The sequence below is a fragment of the Callorhinus ursinus genome, unplaced genomic scaffold (assembly GCF_003265705.2).
Source record: "Callorhinus ursinus isolate GAN/ISIS: 27379988/994484 unplaced genomic scaffold, GSC_fseal_2.0 scaffold6, whole genome shotgun sequence".
NCBI lineage: Eukaryota > Metazoa > Chordata > Mammalia > Carnivora > Otariidae > Callorhinus > Callorhinus ursinus.
Genome location: NW_027397068.1, coordinates 78675193 through 78683398, shown reverse-complemented (window position 1 = coordinate 78683398; position 8206 = coordinate 78675193).

Sequence of the window (8206 nt, the reverse complement as noted above, 5' to 3'; positions counted from 1 at the left end):
CCTTGTCGTGTGTAACCCGTGCTAATGTTGGCTTCTGCCTCCTTCCGAGACGTTTTCCTTCTCCCGGGAGCTCAGCACCCTCTGGCACCTCTGACGGTATCCCTGGGGTGTTCCCCTCTTCCCCCTTTACCCTGAGGTGCCATCTTTCATCCTTGGTCCCTGCCCTTCACCAAGGCTGCTCCATCTGTGTCCCATGAAGGTGACCCTTCTGCACATTCCCACACCTCCTGCTTCCCTGTGGGCAGCCCCCCTCTGGCCCCAGCCTCCACCCCAGCCCAGCATTCCTCCGGGCCTTTAACAAAGTCCTATCATCTCCCTAAAACCCTTTCATGGACCCTCCCTTCAACAAGGCAAGTGTCTCCAGTCCCAGGGCCCACAGGAGGCTGCCAGGCTCCTCTCCAGGACACTCTGCTCCAGACCTTGGCTCACACGCTTCCTCGACCTTGAGAACCTTCCTGCCCCTCCACACCAATGCACCCAGCTTATGTGGCTGTCCTCACAAGCCTACGCAACTTATATTCTGTTGTATTTATTTTTTGTATGAGCAGCTCCCTCAACTGAACCTTGAGCTCTGCCATGTCTGGGATACAATACCACCAGGCACTTAGTGAGTGTTTGTTGAGTGAAGAAAATCCATCAATAATTCAAAGAACTATTCACCCATTCCTTGGTCTCTCCATGAAATTCCAGCCAAACCCTGCCCCTCACCCGCTCCCGCAGTCAATACGAGTTGGGCCCGTTAGCATGGTCTTGTGGTTTCCCCCCGCCCCCCGCCGGCTCACTTGCTCCTCCACGGCCTCTGTGGACCCTCCGCCCACCTCCCATCCTCCTCATGTCTCCTCCGCTTCTGAACAGAGGGGCCGGGCCTCCCCTTGTGTCTCCATCAGAACCATTTCTGCCCTCCCATCCTGCCTTCTGTGACTTCTTGAAGCCCTCCGTGGTCTCAGCAAAATGGAGTCTTTATGTTCTCTGAGTCTCCTCATGTTGTTTTCCCTTTTGCGTAGCATTTGTCCGTAAGAACTCTTGACCATCTCTGAACGCGGAGTTTCGGTTATTTCACAAAAACTCCAAGGTATTTGTATAGAAGGCCTTCCACAAGGGGTAGATGACTAGCATGGTCCCTCCAACTTAGAGGTTTAGGATTCCGGACATAAAGGATGTGCAGCTCCTGGATGCAAATCAGGATAATTTGGAACTGATCTGGAACTGATCTTTGGTTACTCTCTCAGCTCAGAGCCTTTGCAAGTGAGACACCTTCACTTACTTAAGAATCCCTCATACCTTCCAGAGAGGCCCTTGAAGATTATCCTAGAGATAACGGGCCAGATTCTCCTGACCCCACTAGGCATCTGCTGAGACATAGATGGCACTGAGGAGTGTGCCTTGAGCCAAAGGTCCACGGAAAAGGACCCACAGGCTGAGAGCAGGGCCAGGAAGTACGGGCAAAGCGTTGCAGAGAACACGGGGGGCACCAGTCCAAGTCCACGTCCAGCATCAGAGCCCAGACACAGAGGGGACGCAAGCTGTCCTGATATTTTATGTTATTTTATCTTATTTATTTATTTTTTTAATGATTATTTTTGCAAGGCTGGGGATGTGTCCTCTGTGAATGGCGACATCGCGGTTTCTTGACCCAGGGGCTGCCTGCTGTTGAGTGTCTGAGGGAGGGCATGGGCTGACCTGGCTTAAAGGGCAGAAGCTGGACTCTGTCCTGGTGCTGGGGGTGCTCGGGCCCTCCCCGCCCAGAGGGGTCTCCCTGATCCGTTAGACCCTCGAAGATGAGAACATGGGCAGAGGGGCCTGGTCTCAAACTTCAGGCCCAAAGACCACCTTTGTCCCAACACCGAGAGCAAAGGCCATCTCGATCAGGACTGCGAGGGATAGCACGGCATCTCCAAGTGCCCCCACGGCAGGGATTTTGCTGCCTCGGATGATTTCACTCGAGGCTGAGTGTTCGCTGAGCACATGATCCTGTCTGCTCCTATTGATGCACATGGGAAAGTGTGCCTGATGCCAGGGCTGCCCAGAGCCCAGGCCTCCTCGAGGGACGGGAGGCCTGCAGGTCGGCCCTGATGCAGACACGGGCGGCGGCTGCTTGGGGAGCATTTGGCTGGTGCGAGCAGAGGGTCTCGGCGGATAGCGCTTTCCCATCTGCCCAGCCAGCCACTTGGCTGCATCCCCAGCTCTCCCCGGAAGATCGCCTACAGCACGAGGGCCTTCTCTCTTCTCTTCCTGCTTTGAACTTCTTGGTGAGAAGAGTTTGAGAATGTGCCCAAGAACCCTGGTGTGGGGCCTGGACAGAGAGTCCCTCCCCGCCAGCTCTGGCCTCTGCCTGGTCAGCGGGTGAAGAATGAATGGCCAGCGCCTGAGGCCACACCAGTACTGATTGTAGCAGAAAGTAAGTGATTTCATCTTGCTTAGTACTCCTTTTCTACAGTGAGAATCTTCGCATTTCATAAGGAATCATTAAGACAAAGTCTTGTTGTGAACGTCTGTGAAGTGCTGTGTACGATGGGGTGTCCAACCCCTGGATGAAGGTTAAAACACAGTGCTTCCCAAGCATCCCTAGGATTTGATCCAACAACCCTAACTGTCTTGGCCCAACTCCCAGGGCTCAGCAATAAATGCATCCTTGTGTTACTTGCCTAGAGTAATTAATAGGGGCAAGATTTAAAAAATCTATAATGTAGGGATGTATGTCACAATATATCATAAAAAACTTCCTGAAAATTGGAGATACATCTGAAAGAAAATGCTAAATGTAGAAATAACAAAGTTAAAAAGCACCTAAAAAAGAGAAATGTGGTCAGAAATCTAGAGAGTCCCTCCAATTTGCTAAAACAAGCCCAAGTCCATGGGCAGCCACGGCAATAAAAACACCCACAGATTATATAATCATCATTATTGGATGAAAGGAGCCTTGTCAGTGTTTTCAAAGAGAATCATTTTCTGGGTCCTAAAACATAAAGGGATGCTCAGTGAAGAATGTGGGCCAGCACAGTCCAGCAGACATCCGTGTGTTTTAGGGCAGTTTGACATCCAGGACCCCTGACAGAGGCGGAGGGCATGCCGTGGGAATGGGGTCCTGTGAACAGGAGGGGCGAGGGGGGCTAGGAGGCCGGGGAGGGGGGCAGCACTCAGTGAGGGCCTGGGCACTCTCTGCTTCACCCTACAGGAGACTAGAAGCTTCTGCTCCAGAGCTGGGGCCAAGGGCCTTCGGAGGTCCAGCCCTAACCCTAACCCTCACCCTAACCCTAACTCTAACTCTGGCTGGTGAGGGTCTGCTTCAGGCCTGGGCTTCCTGTTCAGGGCATGACACCTGCAGAGAGAAGACACATGGTACCATCAAATGAGAGCTGAGCGAGTATAAGGTATTTGACACCCACTTCCAGCTTCACGTCCAAATCAAAGCCAGAGATTCTTCTTCCTCCTGAGCCCCTTTCCAGGCTCACTTCCATGCACCTCCACTGGTCCAACTCCAGACTTCTCCCAGAAGCCCCCCCCCCCCCCCCTCTCTGGTCCACATGACCTGTGTCCCCCGCTCCTGCACGCAGGTGGGCATCCCAGCGTCCAGCCCATCCAGTGACCACCCTGCTGCTCTGGTCCCCCTCCCACGAAGAGCTACCCACAGGCATCAGGCCCACTGCTGGGGGCTCTTCCCAGATGCCTCTGCACCCCAGCTGTCACCCCCCATCAGTCACCAGCCCTGTTGGGGTCACCTGCTGTTTGGGAATCTTCCAAGCCCGGTCTCTCCCTGTGGCCCCTGTTGGTGGGTGACCCGACCGACCGTCCCTCAGAGTGTGAGGGTGACACATGGCTGTCCCGCCCCATCCACCAGCAATGGCTGTTCTCCTTCAGGATGAAGTCCCAACGCCCTCACCTGGCGTACAGGGCTCCCCATAGCTTGTCCCACCTCACCCTGGCCCCCCATCCCTGTCCTTCCCCAGGGAGCGGCATAAAGGTCCCTCGCATCTCCGCGATGTTCCAGTTATCGCTAGCTTGAAAATTCCTGTCCTCCTCTGTCTGGCCGATGGAGTGCTCAGAACTCAGCCTAGAGGTCCCTTCTTCGGGGAGATCCTATAAAACGGCCCTGCTCCCTGCAGGCAGCAGCCTGCCTGCCTCAGGTGCCCTCTCAACGCGTTCCCAGCGCCTTCTGTCCTCTCTGCCGTGCTGGCACCTGAGACAGCCTGTCCCCTCCCTGTGTGAGGACGGGACGGTGGGCGGATCCCACAGCTGGAGGGTATCTGAGTCTGGCAGTCAGGCCCCTTGCCTCGCTCCCTTCCCGGTTTGTTCTTCCCTCCCGCACGGCGCGGCATGAGAACGTGCTGCCCGGTGAGCGCCAGAGAGCCCAGTGTGTGGAACCCCAGCTCCTCCGCCTTCTGACCCCACCGCGGGGCTCCACCTTCCCGGGCAGGAGCAGGGCACCACGGCAGCCACACAGTGCCCCCTGGCGGGCAGGGGAGGCCACCGCCGCCTTCCCCGCCGTGTGGGCAGAGAAGGGCCTGTCACCCGGTCCCTGGAGGGTGACCCCTGCTCACCTGTTTCGCCTGGCCCTCGGAGCCCGCTCCGACCCCTCTCTGGAGTGCTACCCGCCTTCCCGTGGACGGTGCCTTGCTGGTTACTTCTCTCACAGAGAGCCGAAACCTGACTCCGTGTGATGCCCCTTCGCCTGCCCCCCAACTTCCTTACAAAAACACAGCGAAACACCAGGAAGCTTCCCCGCCAGGCTGCTCCGGAAGGTACAGCGCTTTGGCTAGGAATTCAAACCACGGAGCAGAGCTGCCTCTGCGTGTCCCCCAGATGTTTTCCTGAAGTCCGAGGCATTTGTATAACCGAGGGACTCTTTCCTTCCAGCCTCCAGCCGCGGGGGTCACAAGCTTCTTCTGTTCCAGCCATCACCGCCCTGCAGGGGCTCAGAGACCCAGCGGAGACCCACATGGGTTTCCCGGGACAAGCTGCAGGGGCCCTGGGACCTGTCCACTCCCACAGCGAGCTGTAGAGCCCATCGACGAAATTCTGAGGCCAGTGTGAGTGGGATGCCCTTAAATAAAAGCAGATCTGCATCCACTGTAGGGCCACGGATCTTATTCTACGAGAACCTCCGCTAGCACCAGCCAAATGCTCCCCGTTGCTCTGTCCCTCTGCCCCTCGCTGACCCCCGCCTGGCATCCCCCCATCTCTGCTCCACATGCTCCTAGAGATGACAACCTGATCTCTGCTGTTCCAGCAAACACTGCGCAAGACTTAACCCGATCTGTGCAGCCTCCATTCTCGACCCCAATAAACCCCAAGCTGGCCCAGTTTGCCCAGAACAACTCTTGCCACACAAGGAAATTGTCTAGTAAGCAAACTAGAAGGTGTTCACTCATGCACTCAGCAAGTGTTTGTTAAGTGCCCGAAGTTGCTCTACACATGCTCCGTACAGCAGGGGCCCTGAGAGCAAGCCTCCGTTCTCAAGAAATTTGCTCTAAGCCGAGAACGTACAATAGGTCATTGGGTGAAAGTCTCTCTGAGGAGCAGGGCAGTAGGACGGGCCTCAGGAGTGATGCTGGTGCAGCCGTGGAGGGAAGTCGCTCCTCTGTGTCGGTGGAAGGGTCCTGCTTCTCTGACAGGTGCTATGAGGAGGGAAAACGGGGGTGCCCAGCGGAACACAGCCCAGTTAGGCACGGGGAGCCGCCAACAGCCCAACGCAGCCCAGGGGCCAGACAGGTGTGTGGGGAGGAAAGGCCGGACTCAAGGCCAGAAAGCAGAGCAGATCACGGAGGGCCTACGGGCCAGGTAAGACGGTGGACTTTATTCTGAGCCATAAAGCCCACAAAACTAAATGTGAGTGGCTAAAACAGTGGGAATTGATTCTTTCCCAGTCTACAGGCTGGGAGTCCAAAATCAAGGTGTGGGCACAGCCGATCTCCCCCCAAAAGGTTGTACTGGAAAATTCTTCCTGGTGTTGCCTGCGGTCCTGGATGTCCCGTGGCCTGTGGATGCATCACGTGGTGGGCTTCCCTGAGTCTGTGTTGTCTGTCTGTCTGTCTGTGTCTTTACTCCTTTCTGATGAGGACCCCAGGCATATTGAGTGAGAGCCCACCTACCCAGCCTGACCTCGTCTTAACTACCCCTGAAATAACCTCAGAATGTTCTGGGAAGGATATGAATTTCCAGAGGACATTATGCACCCCAGTACAAAACCCACAAGAGACAGGAGTGACATGGTATGCCTTAGTTTTCAAAGGCTCCCTCTGGCTGCTGCAAAGACAACTAGTCAGCACAGGAGTAAGACAGAGAGTTACAAGCCATTGAACTGAGAAGCTGTTGAATCGTTCGAGCAAGGAACGACAGTGGCTGGTACCAGGGTGGTACCCAGGGGCAGGGAGTGGAAAAGGTGTGAAGGGCTCAGCCTGAGGGCGGGCTTGCAAGGCAGAGTCTAGGAGACATGCTGAGGCAGAGGAGCTGAGCCACGGAAAACTCCAGAAGTTTGGAAGAGTCGGGTGGCCACTTTCCTAGACTGGGGAGGTTGGCAGAGGAGCGGGTTCATGGGGCAGCAATCAGGAGCCTGGGGTGGAGTATGTGAGATATCGGAGGCTGGAATCTATAGGGAGGGAGAGAAACTGGGACATCAGCACCATAGAGAGGATATTAAAGTCATGGCGTGGAAGGAGACCAACCCCATGGGTGGGCCTGGGGAAAGCAAAGCCCGGTGGTCTGAATCCCTGCACCTTCCAGTCTTAGAGGTCAGGGCGACCAGGAGGAGCCTGGAAGAAAGTGACCAGTGGGACAAAGGAGCACCCCGAGAGAGTGACACGGCAGAGCCCTGTTAGTGACCATGTCCCAGAGACGGGTCAGTTCTGATGTCGGCTGCTGGGGTGTGCGGTCAGAGGACGGCGGGGAACGGATCCCCAGTTTGGCACAATGAGGTCCCCTGTGTCTGTGGCCAGAGCAGCTCAGTGGCATCTTGGAGATGAAGACTTGGGCAAAGAGTCTCAAAAAGAGGAGAGAAGTGGATTCAGGGAGGATTTCCAGCCCTTCACGGAAGGTTTCTCTGGAAACAAGGCAGTGGCTGGAGTCTGAGGTGTGGGTCGAGGATCATTAAGCGGCTGAAATGTTGGGCATTAAGATTATTCTAGTTCAGATTCCTTACAGGATCATGATGAGAAAAGCAAGAATAGTCAGTAAGATTAATGTCACAGAGATGGTTAGTTGAAGAAATGGGACAGAACTTGATTTCTTAACTCCTGGTCGTTTTTCTACTAAAAAGGTAGCTGATGAGAGTAACTCCAGATGCTATTCTTCAACTGAGATATATGCACTTAATTTTTTGGAGCTTTCTATTGAATTGTAAAATAAAGATAGGAAATGTATAATTGCACGAGTACAGCTTGATAAAATTTCACAAACTGAATACATCCATATAACCAACCTCCAGACCAGGAAACAGAACACCTGCATGGAGCCCCATGGGACCCAGGCTATGGCTTCCTCTAAGGGCAACAACTTCCAAAACCATCGATTCTTTTTTTGTTCTTAATTATTTGTACTTCTCTCTTGATTATGCTTTTATTGTAAAAGTATTATGTTTGTAAATGTCCTTCAAGGAATACTGAAGTGATCCTGGTAATCAATAAAAATCCATTCTCAATAAACATTCACCCTCCTTCCAGTGAACCAAGTGCTATGCTTGGTGTAGTTTTCGGTGAATCTTAACTGGTAAGTGTCAAGAGCTTGGTCACTGGTTGGAAAGATCTTCAGGGGCAGAAAAGATTTCCAAGTTCCTGTAGATTGTGCTGTTTTTCACATCGCTCTCCCTTGGGTTCAGTAGATGGTAGAGGGGATTCTTTTACCATCAACCACCTAGGGTATGAGTTTCGGTGCTCATTTGGTGGGTAGGACCGAGGTATTAAAAAAAAGTGAAAATTCTACATATTGGTTCAGTGTTTTCACGTACTCCACCAAAGTTCTAGAATTAAACATCATAATGAGCCCAACTTCCTCTGGATCCTACCAGAAGAGGTAAGTGCATCCTGGACAAGGAGCATTCGCACTTCAAGGTGAGATTACATGGACACTCATGAGGTTCCAGAGCCACGGATCGCGAACCCCAAAGCTGTTGGCTCCAGCCTGGAGTAGAGGAGCAAGTGGTTCGGGAGAGGCACGGCCGAGCGCGTGAGTGCACCTCTGGTTCCATCATCTGAGCCCAAGCTCCAGAGTCTGT